The sequence below is a fragment of the Musca autumnalis genome, unplaced genomic scaffold (genome assembly GCF_047663935.1).
Source record: "Musca autumnalis isolate F117 unplaced genomic scaffold, ASM4766393v1 scaffold_5, whole genome shotgun sequence".
In the NCBI taxonomy this organism is placed as follows: domain Eukaryota; kingdom Metazoa; phylum Arthropoda; class Insecta; order Diptera; family Muscidae; genus Musca; species Musca autumnalis.
The window spans coordinates 46,259,069-46,278,003 of record NW_027412088.1 but is presented as its reverse complement, the minus strand read 5'-3'; the positions used below and the strand labels follow the sequence as shown (position 1 = coordinate 46,278,003).

General features: G+C 35.1%; 1 protein-coding gene across 1 annotated transcript in view; it reads right to left on the bottom strand.

Annotated features, from left to right (window-relative positions):
• Lapsyn (Leucine-rich repeat activity-regulated protein at synapses) overlaps positions 1 to 18,665 on the bottom strand; it is a 69,222-nt gene extending 50,557 nt beyond the window's left edge. The window contains exon 1 of the mRNA XM_073989168.1: positions 18,021 to 18,665. The gene's annotated coding sequence lies outside the window, so the exon portion shown is untranslated. The remainder of the gene's footprint in view (positions 1 to 18,020) is intronic.
• Between the last annotated feature and the right edge of the window lie 270 nt (positions 18,666 to 18,935).

The window sequence follows — 18,935 nt, the reverse complement described above, 5'->3', positions numbered from 1 at the left end:
TCTCTCGAATCCGTTTGATTTTTGTTGCAGCAACTTGTATTCGCTGCCCCCATTACGACGGTGCACGCGGCAACTCTCTAACGGATAAACCGATTCGATTCAAAATTTGGCAATCGTAATATTCGCTAAAATGGTTAGAATATGGACTATATATGTCAACTCCTTCAGACCTCCTCTCGAATAGTTTAGATTTTTTTGCAACAGGTTGCACTCGAGGCCCCTACTACAATGATAGACATTTTTTCAGTGGCAAGTCCATACTTCCTGAGAAAATTGCCGGAAAACTGTCATGCTGGTCCACATTTTGCATATCATAACATTTCTTCGAATATTAGATGAAATTCGAAGATGGTGGTCACAGGTCCCCTACTTCCGGTACTTCTCCCACAAAAGTTCGAAAATATCCGCTAAAATCTCATAAACGCAGCAACCAATTTGGTCCAAGCTTTGGATCTCGTAATATTTTATCCCAACTTAGATTATGTTCAAAAGTGGCCTCTATCGCTCCATTCCTTAGGTTACCACCCACACAAATGAGCAACACGGTGCTCTTGAAGCAACTTTAAATGGAAGGCGCTTACACCGGGGAAGTGTAACCGCAAGTCCTATCGAAATGGAACTAAAGAAAATGTTGTAGCTATGAAAATTCTCTACTTGCTTGACCGTCATGATACTTTTGTACGCTTTACCGTTATTGAGATATAGAAGTTCATATTGGGATAATGCATTGACTGTATTGCTAGCTTATAAAACAATGTCATACAAAGTGCGCCTTAACTAACTTTTAATGAAAGCTGCTTACTCCTGGGAAGTTTTTGCGAATTTTGAAACATTAATGTTCATAGGTGAGAAAAATCAAAAAAAAAAAAAAAAAGAAAAAATCGCTGGAGGGATTTTTAAATAAATCGCGTTCAAAATTCACATTTTTATGTTCATTTTAGGTTTTCACGATTTTGCTTAGGTTTTCGCAAGTCCTATCAAAATGGGGCTAAAGAAAATGTTGTAGCTGTGAAAATTCTCTAGAGGATTGACTGTTATGATTTGTTCCTAGGTTTTACCATTTTTGAGATATGTACATATATGTATATGTGTTCAAGTCACATTTTTAGCTTTTTTGTTAAGTTTTCACGATTTGCTTGAAAACGGTAAGTCTTATCGAAATGGAACTAGAGAGAATCTTTTAGCTGTTAAAATTCTCTACAAGATTGGCTTCTCTAATTTTTTCTTAGGTTGTACCATTTTCGAGATATATAAGTTTTAATTGGGAAATTGCAGTCATGACAAGGTTTTATAAGGTAGCGATACAGTCAATGCATTGCCCCAATTTGAACTTCTATATCTCAATAACGGTAAAACCTACGAAATTATCATGAAGGTCAATCATGTAGAGAATTTTCATAGCTACAATATCTTCTTTCGTCCTATTTCGATAGGACTTGCGGTTTCCAGGCAAAAATGTCAATATGAATCGCGATTTATTTAAAAAGCGCTCCGGTGATTTTTTTTTTAATTTTTCTCATTTCAGAATCCGCAAAAACTTCCCGGGTGTAAGCACCTTCCATTTAAAGTTGCTTCAAGAGCTCCGTGACAGGCTGATAAATTTGTCATGTCATTCACCTCCTAAGGGAGAACATGGTATTGAATGTTTTTGGGATCACTGAAGCTAGTCCTTTTCCGTGGAAGGTTAGGTCTTCAATGCTATAGTTCCTTGGCAGATCCTCATTACTATTCAATGAGTCTACATTCCAATTATTTATTAAATGCATTTTTCGATCGTAAATAATTCCATTAAAAAAAGAAGGCAGAAGAAAATAGTATTTATTCATCTTTTCAATTTTTGTCTAGAAAATATTTTTCTTGATGTTCAATTAAGAGATGCTTCTTCTTCATCATCGTTGTGTTGTGATGTTTGTTTTTGTTCCATAGACATTTATGTTGTTTTCATGTCATATTTGTTCAATTTCGTTCGTTCGTTTTCTTTATTTCTTCTCACTTGGCTTTTTTATGATCAATTTAAATCAATTAACGTCGTTACTCGTTGGTAGATGGTAGATGTGTGAGTGTGTCCACGCGGGTATATCTGGGGGGAATTTTGTTGGGGAGCATTGCGGTGGCTGTTCAAGTCAAATTTTCCATTTAGCAGAACAGAAGTGAATGGATCCCCAGAAAAAAAAGAGAGTTTCAGTGTTTGTTTTTTTTCGAATTGTTGGTTCTTTATCTCGAAGAGCAAACAAAAGTCGACCACTTGTTGATTGAATCTTTTGGTGAGAGAAACATGCAGCACAAATGACAACAACAATGTTTGTAAATAAAGTTCTTAGAAATGTATAATTTTTGATTTTTCTACCTTTTCAAAACGACTTGGGTTTTTGGGGGCAATGGCATAAACTTTACAGGTTGTAATCATAATATGCATCTAAAGTGTACACATTTGGACTATTATTGAGGGAAGGAATGGAGAATTAAAATATAAAGGAAGTGGCCTTAGGAAGTGACCTCAAACTGGCTCAAAGGGCAAAATTGATTTAAGTTTTAAACTACACTTGAGAGGTACATTGTGACAGGTACACGAATGAATTGACCATTTTTGGAAAGGACAGGACTGAATTTACTTCAAATTGTCTGAAACGAATTTCATCCAAACATATTTGGTATCCAAAACCATTATTTCGATGAGACACATGTTTGATCGCAGCACACCCACATTTTGATAGCCTATAGGCTGAGGCTATAAATATACATATATTAAAAATTCGCTTTATATCAATCATGATTATTTCCTCACGCAATTCCCAGTCATTTCGTTGGTTCATTTAAATCGGATTAACATATCAAATATTAAATAAGTTCTTATTTTAATTTACGAAATTTGAAACTGTCCCCAAACGTATTATTGGACACCCACTATACGTCACCACCTTAATCACCCCTTAAAGACCCACGGAAATACTTTTTTCATATATCCATAAATCAACAAGAATCAACCAATAAATCTTTGAAAATTTCATTGTAAATTTTCATCAAACGGGAACAAAATCTCAAAATTTAATAAATTATCAAATTCAGAAGCAGCATATGGCTGCCCACACAATGTCCATACGTATTTATGTATGTATTTATGGCTTTCAGAATGCAGAAAATCCGATTATGTTTTTTATTTGTTTGAATATTTCAAATGCTATGGAGAATAGACAAACAACCGATGTCCATCGTCAAAACACCTGTTAATCGTGATGGTCGGCTGATAGTTTGAAAGTGTCCATGTCTAATTTCCATTTGCTTCATCCACAAGCATTCAAAACATTTGAAAAAAATCATTTGAAATATCCCAAGACACAGATATGCAAACAAACACGAAAGAAAATCATAAATTTCCAATAATTTGGTTGGAAATGTTTTTTTTTTTTTTGAAAATTATTAAAATTTTCTTCAGCTCATTACATGAAGCAATGGGACGAGGAGGGAGGTAGCTGTCAAATATCTATTTTTCGTGATGCCAAGACATTTTTCTAAACATTGCAAGGGGTGGTATTTTGTAAATAAATATTGCCAGCCAACCTAATGACAAGAAACACACTTTTGTTGTAAAAAATGTTACAAAATTCCAGGGGGTTTGAATTTTCTCAAAATTCTTTAATAATTCTTTGCCATAAATATGAAATTTGTTTAAAATTTATTTTATAAAATTGACCCAAGTTCATTGATTGCTGCAAAAGACAATTGAAACGGATGCCGACATTTTGAAACATCAATTTATTCGAAGGATTATTATTTTGAAATTGGAATATAAAGAATCTAAAAATCCTCACATTACGAAAATAGTATCGGAAAGAAGACAAAACAACAACTAGAGTAGTTACAACAAGACAACTACAAAGAATTTGGCTGGATTGTACTTTTCCAGGGGCTTGTGGAGATGATGTTCAAAGATGGTCTGTCAGAAAAGGTGATGTGTATGACATATTTTTCTGACGTTATACGTCGAACGCATAATATACCAAGTCAAAAATAATAGGGTTTTGGTCAAAGTAAAATCAAGATTGAAGGTGGCTTTAGACAAAGCGTGGTCCTTTTAACACTGTTGGAAGAGAGGAATTTATCCATTTGTATAACTGAGGAAAGTATTCGGAAGGTATCTGAACTGAATATAACAAAAAATTCCAGACCAAATGAAAGGTGTCGGCGAAATTTTAACAAAATGTCACATTAAAGGGAAGCTAGGACTGAAATTCTACCATAAATCTAGGGGAGTAAACTCGATCGATTCTTTATCCGAACCGAGCATCGCAATCACACGATCGATGCAGGGGCTTAAAACCTTAAAGTCATTCCTTCACTGAATATTTTGGAAATGTTGAATGAGGGAAATTGTGATCGACCAAAGGTTATATATTTAGTGATCTCCTACGAATTTGAGATTCCCTAACACCGGGATGTCAGGCGAACGCATGCCTATCGGTGTTCCAAGGTTTGCAGTTAGGGTACCAACTGTATTAGAACGGAGTCTCGTTGATACCTGGGCATCTCAACGTAGTATAGACTTAGTAGTCCGGTAAAAAAAAACATGCGTATAAGGGGGAAATAGCAAAAATTCCCACAAAGCTGAATTTTGGTGGAGAGCTAGGGTTGGCCATTAGAAGCAACGTCCTAAAAGTCCCCATCGATCCCATGTGTGCAAAACAAGTTATTCGGGGTCAAAGGTAATTTTTGTAGGCATTATTCAGTTTTTTTTATTTTTCTCAAAAACGGCAAGACTTAGCAAAAGCCGGCTAAAGTAAAAGTTGTAGATTCAATAATTGTCTACAATAGTGGTCTTTATGATTCTTAAAAAAGACTTACCATTTTCGAGATATCGCGATGTAAAGGTCAAATAAAAAATTAGCCGCGTAAGTACATTGTGAGGCGAACCGGTTAAAGTAACGACACTATGTGTTAGATACTTCCGTAAGCTTTCAAACGATGTCCACTTTGCAGTAATCGGTTCAGTAGAACCGGGTCTAACCCGGTTTTTAAATTTGGCCTTTCTGGTCGAAAAACCGGCGAACCGGATCCGCAACCGCTGAAAATTATACATTTCCCTAATCAGCGCAACAATCCCTATCTTCGGACAAAACTTGAAAAAAATCGGAGAGTTTTCGTTGGGGTCGTTCCCGTTGGGCTTTCGATTATACATGTGGGTTAAATGGGCTATTTTTGCATAAAATGACTCTAACATTGAATAACTCTACTAAACACGCTCCGATTTTGTTGGAATTTTTTTAGAAGATAGCTATAATTTCGCTCTTCAAGAAAATATATATTTTTTGAGGGGACAGACCCGATTACTTCGCTTATTTTAGCCGGTTCGTCTGAATATGTGCATATTTCCCTTATAAGTGCATAAAAATCATGTGTTTTTTAGAACAGCTATATCTCAAGAATGGTTCCTTCTAGGAAAAAAATTATAAAGGTCAAACTTGTAGATAATTTTTCTGTCTACAATATTTACTTTAGTCACTTTTTGATTAGATCAACCGTTTTCAAAAAATAAATCCGAAAACCTAAAAACCCTTAAAATTTGACCTTTGACCCCGAATAATTTTTTTGGCACACATGGGATCGATGGGGACTTTTAGGACATTGCTTCTAATGGCAAACCCTAGCTCTCCACCAAAATTCAGCTCTGTGGGAATTTTTACTATTTCAATGTCTATTTTGACCGGACTATAGATATCAATTGCTTGCCATGGTAGTGGAAGACTATGTCATGTTGGACCTCCATTCTGCAGGGATCTTACGATTGTAATACACAGGAAAAACAACAATGCAACATACACAGTAAATTATAATGATAAAACCACGACTGGAGAAACACGGTAGTATAGGAGTTGTAAAGGATAGTCTGGCTGAACAAAACCGGCAACTTCTAGCCCTAATGGAGCGCAGGGTGGCCCTGAGCATTAGCACGGGTAGTGGTTCAACTGGGGCCGATGACAGTTGATCGGATGACGAACACGATAGCATAGTTTTTCCAGCGACAGTAGTCGTCGATAAATTGGCCTCGGTTTCAGCGGAAGCAAATAACTCCTTGAAGCCAGTACCGCAGACCGTTGTTGAGGATGAAGCTATAACCAAAATTGTGGCCGACAAAGTTCCCATCACCTCAAGTTGATTCACCAAAGAAAAGAGAGCGTACGGTTGGTCCATGCATTAGTCCATTTTGGAAGTGTGCCTCACTTTGGGAGGCATTCCTCTCGATAGGACCATTATATCAGGAAACATGGAAGTTACTTACACCTGGGAAGTTTTGCGTATTCTGAAACTACAATATTCATAGATGAGAAAAAGCAACAAGTAAAAAAGTGTCAATCGGCTTTGCCGACAGATATATACCCTCAGCCAATGTGAAGTGAAACTTTCACCTACGGACAGATCGAATGTATTTAAGGTCTCTTCAGAATTTTGTGGCCCTTTTTGGACATTTGAACTTGCCGACAAAAATCTGGATTAGAAATTAACTGCACTAAGACACAAATGTTGAACTTTTGTTGGTGAGGTACCCCTAGGGAGGACCGATATGGGCCATTTTAGAAGTTAAACTAAATTTAAAAAAAAATTTATAAGGGGATCCAAAGTTTGGACCAAATTGGTTGCGCCATTCAAGTGATATCGTCATATCTTTTTAGTGGAATTTTTTTTTAAATATTGGGGAGAAGTACCGAAAGTTGTGGACCGGTATTGCCCCATGAAGCTAAGTTTGGATGTAATATGACGAAGATCCAATGATGGACCAAATCAGTTGAACAGTTTTCCCAAGAAGTATGGACTTGCCCCTGAAAAAACTTTTACCTCGTAATGGAGGTAGCGAATACAAATCGCTTCAACAAAAGTGATTCTAGAGCAGGTCTTAAAGTGAACTTATCCGAAATTTTGTGTGAGAGGTACCAGAAGGAGTAGACAAATATAGTCCATATTCGAACCTAATCTATATCTGGTAGATATATTAGGATGTGCAAAGTATAGATTACGGTCACTCCCTTCAAGAATTATCGGCGCACACTTTTTCCGAACATTTTTGAACTTTTGTGGGGAAGGTACCTGAAGGACAGGACAGATATGGCATATCTTCGAATTTAAACTATGTTTGGACAAAAATTACGAAGGCCAAATTTTGGACCGAATCTGCAGATCCGTTCGAGATTTATCTTGCGTTCCAACCACTACACTCGGTGTCATAAGGGCTATTTGCAACTTTTAGGCTATTTTCTCAGGAAGTATGGACTTGCACCTGATAAAACTTGTGCCGTCGTATAGGGGGCAGTGAATACAAGTTGTTGCAACAAAAATCAAAGCGATTCGAGAGCAGGTCCTAAACTGAACTTTTCCGAAATTTTGTGTGGGAGGTACCCGAAGGCGTGGACCGATTGAGTCCACATTGGAACCTCATTTAAGTTTGGTATAATATCACTATGTGAAAAGTATGGACCAAGTCGGTTATTCCCTGCAAAAGTTATCGTGCGCACAAAATTTCCGAACTTTTTCGAACTTTCGCGGGGGAGGTACCGGAAGGAGTGGACCGATATAACCCATCTTCGAACTTAAATAAAGTTTGGACAAAATATTGCGATAGCCAACTTTTGGACCAAATCGGTTCATCCGTTCGAGAGTTATCGCGCGCACCAGCCAGCCAGACAGACGGACGGACATTGCTAAATCGACTCCAAATTGTCTGAAACACATTTCGTCCAAACATTATTTCGATGAGGCACATTTTGCCCGTATGAAAGTGTATATACCCTCGTTAGCATAAATGCTGAGGGTATAACAAGCAAGTCACCGCCAATTATTATACCCTCAGCATTTATGCTAACGAGGGTATATACACTTTCATACGGGCAAAATGTGTCTTGGAATATGGACTCAATCGCTCTACTCCTTCGGGTTCCTCCCACACAAAATTTTAGAGAAGTTCAATTTAGGAGCAGCTCTCGAATCGCTTTGGTTTTTATTGCAACAACTTGTACATGCTGCCTCCTATACGACGGTTCAAGTTTCAGCAGGGGCAAGTCCATACTTCCTGAGAAAATCGGTCCACTCCTTCTGGTACCTCCCTCACAAAAGTTCTAAGCATTTCGCTAAAATTATGTGCACGGTAACTCTCGAAGATAGTAACCGATTTGGTCCATGCTGTGCACATCATAATATTTCCACGAGACATAGATAAGATTCGAATGTGGACTATATATGTCAACTCCTTCGAGTACCTCACACACAAAATTTCCGAAAAGTGCTGCTCTCGAATCCCTTCTATTACTGTTGTATCAATTTGTATTCGTTGTCCTTTTTACGACGGAACAAGTTTTTTTCAGGGGGAAGTCTATAGTTCCTGAGAAAATGACCCGAAAGCTGTAAAACCCCTACGACATAAGTAGCTGGAACGGACGGTAAGTTTCGAACGGATCAGCTTATTCGGTCCAAAGTTTGGCCTTCGTAATATTTTGTCCAAACATGGTTTAAGTTCGAAGGTGAGCCTCCTTCGGGTACCTCCCCCACAAAAGTTTAAAAAATGTCACTAAAATGCTACGCACTATATCTCTAAAACAGGCATGCCGATTTGGGCCAAGGGGATCCAAGTTTCTCCTAATACTTTATGTAGTTTAACTTCCAAAATGGTCCATATCGATCTTCTCTTTAGGGTACCTTCACACAGGCTGAGGGTATATCTCTTTCGGCAAAGCCGACTGATACTTTTTTACTTGTTGTTGTTAAAATTGATTGTGTTGTGTCAAATGAATTGTCAAAATGAAATGTCAAATATCAAGCCGAATACGAATTCCAAAGGTTAACACATTTTAATTTCGGCGCCTGAAATCTTGCTTCGTTGAGGGTTGTTCTATTGAAACCAGTACAATTTAATTTCTCGCTTTTTCGCCAAGCAAGCGGAGGAAGCAATAAAAATCCATTGTGTTTCTACCTTAAAGGTAAAATAAAGGTCAAGTACTACCTAATTCAAATGCGATCCTGCATTTCTTTATTCTTTTACACAAATTGAGGCTTGGATAAGCATGAATTTCTCGTTGTGTTCTCACCATAAGGTTTTTTTTATAGAAGACCCAAAGGTCTTCTTAATGAAGACACAAAATTTTTCTCATAGAAGACCCCATAAAGTTTCAATTCCAAAAGACGATTTTTCGATAACATATCCCCAAGTGAGTTGTAAAAAATTTTTAAAGCTGATTTGATTTATTTTCCAATAATTTTAATTTTTATGCAACTCAACCTTGAATTAAAAATAACCAACAATTTGGTTGTTAACCTACCTCCATATCATAAAACATTTCTGTGGCTTCAAATCCAAGTTCGATTTTATATATATTTTTTTAATATTTCATATCTAACATTGTTGTGGTGAGCCTTTTTATCAAATTGAAAAAGGAAATTGAGAGCACAAGTATATACAAAATATGTACATGGTGTAGATATTCCAAATTTACAAAAACAAAAAAAAAACGGAAACAAAATATTATTTTTTATCACACTTTGCAAATGTAAATTATTTCAATTATTGCCTATGAAAAATATGAAGTCGAAGTCCACATTAGAGCAGCGATAATCGAAGGGCGCTTAAGGCCAGAACAGAATCAATCGTCGCTTGCTTCCCAAATGTCAAATTATAAAGGAATGCTAGAGCCCATGGCGCAATAAGAAGGTGTTACATCGATAACAATAATCGGGCCATTTACCAGGCCAAACGTCAAAATTTTTGAACAAATGTTGACGTTTGTTGTGGTATATTGTTATCGATGTAACACCTTATTATTCCACCATGCCAGAGCCTTAACCCTGCGTTTACAAATGCCAGTATTGGCAAGACAATAGCAAAAATACAAACCTTTTTCACAAATACCTTTATAAATTGTTAAATATGTATAGAGAAAAGTATAAATGTATTAGTGAAAATGGTTTGTAACTTTGCTATTGTCTTGCCAATACTGTCTGTGTGTAAACGCCTAGTAAGTGAGGTACACACGATCAGTTTTGACTGTCAGTTTTGCTCAAATAATCGGTTGCTTGTCAGTGTGGCCGTTCATTTTTGTCAGTCATCAGGCAACCACAAAATATTTTGTGGTTGAGCTGGCAAAAAATCGATGGCACTATCGATAAAATCGATTATTTTATAAAAATTAAATATCGATAGATAGTTTTGCCTATCGATATTATCGGAACAAAAATCCGCAACCTAAAATTCATTGAAATAAATAGAAATTTCAATGCTTTTCGGTTTTGTGTGTGTGAGAAAGTAAGTCCGTAGTTACACGTACACATTTTTCGGAAAAGTAAAATGCATTTTTTTAATATTTTTATAAAATAAAAGCAATTGTTTATTCTACTTTACATTTCTGTGAACTACTTGTGCAAAATGTCAAGAAAAGCATTGACATTTCCGCCATATTCATCTCCAAATTAATGTTGCTGACAACTTAACGATAATATACATAGCAATCAATATTTTAAAATATTATATCGAAAATATTTAATGTTGGGAATATCGATGGTTTGCCAGCTCTCCTAAAGGAGAACGCAGGCGGATTTGCAAAGAGGCTCTGGCATTCCTTTATAATTTGACATTTGGGGAAGCAAGCAAAGCAAGCGACGATTGATTCTGTTCTGGCCTTTACTAAAAGCAAGTGAGCGTAATGCTTGGTTTACATTTACGATATCCACTCGATTTCAACTGTCATTTCCATTGGTTAAACGTCAAATTAAATCCAATGGATTTCAGCTGAGATTTCATTTGACGTTTGAGCAATGGAATTGACAGTTGAAATCGAGTGGATTTCGTAAATGTAAACCACGCATTACGCTCACTTGCTTTTAGTAAAGGCCAGAACAGAATCAATCGTCGCTTGCTTTGCTTGCTTCCCCAAATGTCAAATTATAAAGGAATGCCAGAGCCTCTTTGCAAATCCGTCTGCGTTCTCCTTTAGGAGAGCTGGCAAACCATCGATATTCCCAACATTAACAACCTGTTTCTGTATGTCGAAAGAAGAATGTGTGCGAATGAAACACGTCCAAACTCTTGTGTGTTTTTCAAATTTGTTTTTTGTTTTGATGCAAAAGCAAAGGTAAAATTATTTGGAAAATAATATAATATTTTAAAATATCTATTGCTATGGATATTATCGTTAAGTTGTCAGCAACATTAATTTGGAGATGAATATGGCGGAAATGTCAATGCTTTTCTTGACATTTTGCACAAGTATGTATTCGTAGGAATTTGTTTTTGCTTGTAATGTTAGTGTCACCGGTATATGTAAACAAAACAAGGAAATGTCTATAAGTTATTTAAATTATTAAAAAAAAAAACTAAAATTTTTTCACAATAAATTGAATATTTTGAAACAAAACATGAATGAAAATCCGTCACATTATCAATTTGAATGATTCCATATCATTCCACTAAATGGATAATTTCTCGCAGAAAGTAGAATTGTTGCAAAAATGTTTTGAGTCGCTAAAAATTCATTGTAAAAATGAAAAACTCTTTCAAAGTTTTGTTTTTGAGATCAAAAAATCACTTGTTTATTAGGACTTTATTCTTTTTTAAATTTAACAAATTTTGTACCGCTTCTATAAGAGGTGTTTTAGTGCGCGTTACATCGTTCGGACTTGGAGGAGGTTACATATCATTTACATGAAAAAGTCTTTAGGGGAAATAGTTTTTTTTTCTAAATGATAATTTGGATTTAAAACCACAGAAAAGGTTTTCTGATATGGACGGGAGGTTAAGAACCGAATTTTGCAAGGTTCCTTTTTTAATTCAAGGTTGAGAACCAAAAAAAAAAAATAAAAATTCTGAAAACAAATCAAATAAATAGTACATATTATAATTTATTATCCATGGAAAGTTTTGCATATAAAGCTGGGTTATGTATCCTTCGCATCTCTTATAAGAAGATCAGCCGGTCTTCTATCAGAAGGCCTTCAATAAGAAGGCTATAGGAAGGCTTTCTGGCCTTCTATATGAAGACCTTCGGGGGTTCTATAGGAAGAATTTCTGGTTGTCCATAACAAGAAGACTTTCTGTTCTACTATTCGAAAAATCTCTGGTCTTCTGCAAGAAGCCCTTATTGCATTCTACAAAAATACATTGTGGTCTTTTATACGAAGATTTTATTGTTTTCTGCAAGAGGACCTATATTTTTCCGCAATATATATTGTTACGGAATTAGATTTAACTAATCTCCGTGTAGACGTTGTTTTATTCCCCGATACGATTTGTGCCAAATAAAACAGGGTTCGTTTTAGATTACGTTTCTACAATGCTTTATTTACATTATTACACTTATTCAGAACCGACTTTAATCACAAAGCACACAGCAAGTCTCTAGTTAGCACGCAGCTCTTATTTAACCGATCTGTTCAGTTCAACGCTTAAAACACAACTCAACTCGTCATTGCCAGTTCCCCTGTATTTATACCCCAAAGTCTCCCTGTTCTAGAGTCTTCTAGAACACATATGGCAACACCTCGAATCTGTGCAGCGAACACACAGACGCACATTCGCACTAAGCGAACAACCATACTCACATACATACATGGGGAATACAAGCGGACGACAAGCACAGTAATGACGTAATTACAACAACAAACAAATGCAAGAAATCAAAAAGTGACAAACTAAACAATAATTACATGACTATGGCAAAACAAAATAAAAGCACATTAATGAAAGGTAAAGAACTAGAATGATGAAGAGAGTTCTACACTGTAGTTGTTGTTGCTTAAATAAAGTAACTGCGTAATAAAAACTTTACGTTACAATTCAAATTTTTACATTAACGGAAATTAAACTAAATTAACTGAAACCTATCAGTTACATTCGTAACAATATATATATATATAATATACATCGAACATAGAAAAAAATATATATAAAATGTCGTATGGAGTTTCACACTAACATTACAGCCCGGTTCAGTCAGCTGGGTATTGCTGTTACCTTATATTGTTCTAGCATGTTATTGCCCAATATTTCTCCAAAAATTTCAAAATATTTTATTAAACAGTCACGGCTTGTTTATAGGGCCTATCACTCATACCATTTCCTTTAAATTTTTTGATAAGAAATAAGTTATTTCAAATAACAAATTTAATAGGTCATCATTATTATCACCGGTCATTTCTTACCAACTCTCTCTGTCACTCTATCACTCACTAATCAGTTCTAATGTGTCATAAACTGTTGTTACAATTTTTTTCTTTTTTGTTGTTGTTTTCTACTATTCTTAGTAAATTACTCGTCTAATGTGTATGACAGGTGTGCAGCAAGGGCCTAGCTAGACGAATGAATAAGTGATTGGTGCTGCTGATTAGACGCCTCGTTGCATGTTCCATTTACCGTGAGACATTAACAACAACAAACAACTTATCAGGAGACAATATTCTAAAGGTCCAAAGTGGTGCCGAACGTTAAATGTATCACGTCGGAATGACAATTTCTGTTTTTCATTTTGGATTTTAGATTGTCTGCTGCAGGCCTGACAGTGTCTATTTGGTTTTGTGGTCGCATTGTGTGTTCTTCTTGCTACAAAGAAGTATTTTATGATAGGTACTCCTGCCGAAAATATAGCTCTCTAGGTAAGTATGTAAGCATGTGACAAAAAGTAAATATAGAACATTTAGGCGTCTTCCTCTAAAAATAACAGATGGAAATCTTGTAGTTTTTTTTATTTTTAAAAATAGATAAGTTAGACTATTGTTCTTTGTAATCTAAAATTGGGGGGAAAGAAATAAAGAAAAATTATAAAAAGAACAAGAAAAACAAATGAAAATGATTATTATATTGATTTTGTCGTATATAATAGTCGGTTTATATTATAGCCTTTATAGGGTTAACCTTCTTTATGAGGATTCATTTGACGTACATATATGCATCGGAATTGACATTTGAAACCCAGTGGGTTTGTTAAATCCTCTTATATATAAACGTGATATTTTTGAGTTATTTGCATATTTTATTGATGCCATTTCAACTTTTTTTTTTGAATGATGCCAAGTCTCTTCAAGTATCTGTACCAAGTGCTGCTCATCAATATTGTAAATTTTTAAAAATCAATTGACCTCCAGTTTCAATTTGAAAAAAAAAAAACTCAATGAAGAATAAAATTCAATTATGGCTAATGCAGTGGAATGGGTTACATACGTAATACGTGCTTCTAGTGTCCAATCAACAACTTTTATTTTTTGTTTTAAAAATTTTTTATATTTTCTGATATGGCCCACATTCAGGGAATAATTGTCATTCTCCCCTTTATTTTCCCCAATTAGCCCCAATGCGAGGGTCATTTACAACACTCTCACACACACAACTAATAATAAACCGCATTTCTTAAAAAAACGAATTCCTTAAATCCGCTATTCGCTGGTGGCTGGTTGGCTGCTGAAATGAAATTCTTTAATTGTTCTTAATTGAAATAAACTACATTTGCAAGATGTGATAAATATAATATTTTGTTGTAGTTTTTTTTTGTTGTTTTTGTAAATTTGGAATATCTACAACGTGTAAATATGTTTGTATTTGTAATTGTGGTCTCCACTTCTTTTTTTAATTTGATAAAAAGGCAGGCCACAGCAAAGTTAGATATGAAATATTTAAAACATATAAAATATAATTTGGATTTAAAGCCACAGAAAAGGTTTTCTGATATGGACGGGAGGTTAAGAACCGAATGTTTGCAAGGTTCTTTTTTAATTCAAGGTTGAGTACCACAAAAATTTCAAACTTGTGAAAATAAATCAAATAAAATTTTTACATTTATTATCGATGGAAACGGTTGCATATTAAGCTGTGTTCTGTAACCTTCGCGTGACTTATAAAACACCTTCGGGTCTTCTATCAGAAGGCCTACAATAAGAAGACCTTCCGCCCTCCTATACGAAGACTTTTCGGTATTCTGTGAAGACCTACTGTATTTCTATAGGAAGAATTTCTGGCCTTCCAAAAGACGATCTATTTTTCTATTCAATAAACTTCTGGTCTTCTATTAGAATTCCCTATGATCTTCTACAAGATGATCTTATGGTCTTCTACAGGAGGTAGGTCCTCTTCTTCCTGCTCTTCTATGAGAAGACCTTCCGGTTTTCCATGGGAAGACAATCCACTGTTCTATAAGAGGGTCACCTCCTAGTCTTCTATAAGAAGACCTTCATGTCTTCTTCTTTAACAATACATTCACATCTTTTATAATCAAACCTTCGCGTCTCCTATAAGAAGACCTACGGGTCTTCTATGAAATAAACTTCGCGTTTTCTATACGATCACGGGTCTTCTGTAAGAAGGCCTTCTGGTCTTCAATAAGAATACCATCTGCTCTCTAGGGATAGGTACGGAAAGCAATAATCGATTTTTCGACTTTTCGATTTTGGTCTAAAACTAAAAATGCGATTTTTCGATCTTGCGATTATTTCAGTTGTCTTACAACTCGACTTTCGACTTTTTCATAAGAAATTCGACTATAATCGACTATTCGTCGATTTTCGAGTTTTCTTTTGAAACTGTAAAACCGCCAAAAGTATAAAACCTCAAAATCCACAATCTATGGGCAAACTCGAAAATCGATCACAAAATAATCGATTATGCGATTTTCCCTCCAGACAAAAGTCGACTACGATTTTTAGATTTTTGACTGCAAAAAGTCGATTAATCGATTAACCGAATGTCGACATACCTATCCCTACTGCTCTCCTGTAGGAAGACTTTCCGGTCTTCTACAAAAATATCTTTTGGTGAAGAGTTGCTGGCCTTCTATATAACAACACCTTCCGGCCTTTTATTAGAAGGCTTTCGGGTCTACTATAAAAAGACCTTCCGGACTACTATAAGATGTCAAATCGGGTCTTTTATATGAAAACCTTTGAATCTTCTATAAAAATATCTTCGAACCTACGGTTCTTTTATGAAAAGGTCTTGGTGACTTTCATTAGATGATCTTCAGGACTTCTATAAGAAGACCTTGAGATCTTCTGTAAGAATTCCTTCTGGTCTTCTACAAGAAGACATTCTGGTCTTCCATAATAAGAACTTCGAATCATCTATAAGAAGCCTTTCGGGTCTTCTGTAAGAAATTCTTCGGGTCCTTTTGGTCTTCTATAAGATCTTCGTATCTTTTATACGATGACCCTCAGGTATTCTATAAGAAGGACTTGGTGTCTTTCATAAGATGACCTGGGATCTTCTAAAAGGCTGTCTTAAAGTCTTCTATAAGAATACCTTCCAGTTTTTACGTGAGTCTATAAAAGAAATTATGGTCTTGCAAAAGGACTTTATGACATTCTATACAAAGATCTCATGGTCTTCTATAAGAAGACCATGGGACGTCTATAAGAAGACCTTGGGACTTCTATAAGAATACCTTGGGACTTCTATAAGAAGACCTTCGGATCTTCTATAAGAAAATCTTTGGGCCTTTTATAAGGAGACCTTCGGGTCTTCTATGAGAGGACCTTATTGTCTTCTATAAGAAGACCTTCTGATCTTCTATGAGAAAAAACTTTTGGTCTTATACAGGAAGACTTTATGGTATTCTATAAGAGAACATTATAGTCTTCTATAAGAGGACATTCAGGTCTTCTTTAGGAGGACCTTATGGTCTTCTATAATAAGAATTTATTTATTCCTTATTTATACAGTAACGTATGGTCTGCTATAATAGGACCTTATGGTCTTTAATAAGAGGATCTTATAGTCTTCTATAAGAAGACCTTCTTAGAAGGACTTCTTTTTTATGGAATTAACAGGTCTTTTTATAGAAAACCTGGGCTTCCTTCGCTTTTCCATTAGAAACCCCTCTTCTGTATAACAGCATGATCTAAAGAAAGCGTTTGATAAATTCTTTGGAAGGAAGAGGTGCGAGTCACGTCGAGTCGAGATTTAAAAATATCTTTTACTCCTGGTAAATGCACTTTGGAATATGGTTTTAAAACCACGTTGATTTCCCTGATATTTTTAAATTTTTTTCCAAAATCTCCAGACTTTAACAAATATTATCGGTTAAGTAACCTTTTCCAGCAAATCCCTCCACACTTGTTCTCTGCTTAAAATATTTGCGGTTACTTAACCGATAGTAGTTGGTTGTAGTAAAAATAGGTTATGTTGGAAACCACGTTTTCGATAAAGCAATATTAAAAAATTGTACAAATCTGTTTGATCTTCCTTCCCCTACTGGATCCAGGGGACAACGTATGCTTGGAGGCAAAAAGAAATAGCTTAGCCATAGAGTACTGCTTTGTTGAATGCAAAATGTTTGTTAAGGGATAGTTTACACTATATGTAAATGTCATATGACATGAAATTTTCCATCGTTATATATTCGCTAAAATGTGCAATATTGGAGATTTTCCTTACGCCATTTACCCTGTGGGTCTACACGAGCAAAAATGTAAAAAAAAACTACGTCTCCACATTGCCTCCGTGGGTACATATGGAATGGTTTTTTTCGTGTCATATGACATTGATAGATAGTGTAAACTACCTCTAAGTTGTTTTGAAATGGCTATTTCATATTAACGTGAAAATATCTCGTCAGAATTATTGTAATTCGAACTCCGATACTATGCCATGTTTACATCAGATGATTTTTAGTAAACAGTTGTTTTAAGCCTAAACGTACCCTTGTTGTCATCTAATTCTGGCATTTATGTTTACAATAATTCGCTTCCGAAAATCTTTGTTTCTACTCCTTCCAGAAATACGAGAGGGTTGTATTTGATACTACTGAACTATATTCAGTTTTATTAAAAAAAAAATAATGAAATGAATCATTCACTAATTTTTTGATATCACAATTGTGAATCATGACTTATTTTCAGTCAAAATATAAAAACAGAATAACAAAATCAAATCCCTTTAAGAGAAATATCTATAAATTTTAAAAGAAAACTCAATGTTTTCAGAAGAAAATATTTAATAAACTAATTTTCTATGGCCGTTCTTAAAATGCCAAAAAATAAAAAAGTTTTTCAATTCAGTTTTCACTTACCTTTTAATGTTTTGTCTGGAAAATATTCCACGATTAGAGTAAGTAATCCAAAATTTAGATAAACATTAATCCCAGAGATAAGGTCATGCTTGGGTGACCGGAGGAGGAAATGTGGTGGAAGTGTTGTAGATTGTTTTATTTGTTTAATGCCTAAAAAGGGCTTATCTGCACATTTTGTTTTCGTTTTTTTTTTTTCAAATTTATAGAAAATACTAAATGGCTTTATTTAAATAGAGACACGTTTCATTTATTTAAAACACACACTTTTAACACATTTTTTCAGGAAACAACACAAAACATTTATTTATTCAATTAATATTTTTTATTAATTTTTTAATGCATTTTTATCATTTTTTTTTATTACACAAAAAATGAGAACAGCTTTATTTGGTTATTTTCAATTGCTTTAATGCATTTCTTTTAATTATTCAAAATTATTTCCTTTTATTTGATTATTGCAAATAAATTGAATTTGTATAATTCAAAAAATTATAACGCCCGTTAGAAAAGCGCGCCGTTTTCCGTTTCGTATTTTAATTTTTTTGAAAATAAATATTTTCTCGTTAAACGTCAACCGTTCGTCCGTACAATAGCGACTGTTGTATGAAATTAACATTCGTCTCCGCGTAAAAAACAGAAAAGAACATTTCGTGATTCCCTCACTCACACACTTACATGGTCGTTGCTCTCCATGCAATCAGTGGCCCACACACACACAACATGCAAACACAGCAAATGGAAAAACACACCATAAAAAGAGAATTAGGTAAAGCGCGATCATTCTCTGCTGTTGTTTGGAAAAACATCAATTTTCCCACACGCCGCATTTCGAATGCGATCATAAAAGAGAAACATTTGTTTTTATTCCACAGGTAGGTGCATGAGAGAGTGCGTGTGTGTGTGTGTGTGCGTTGT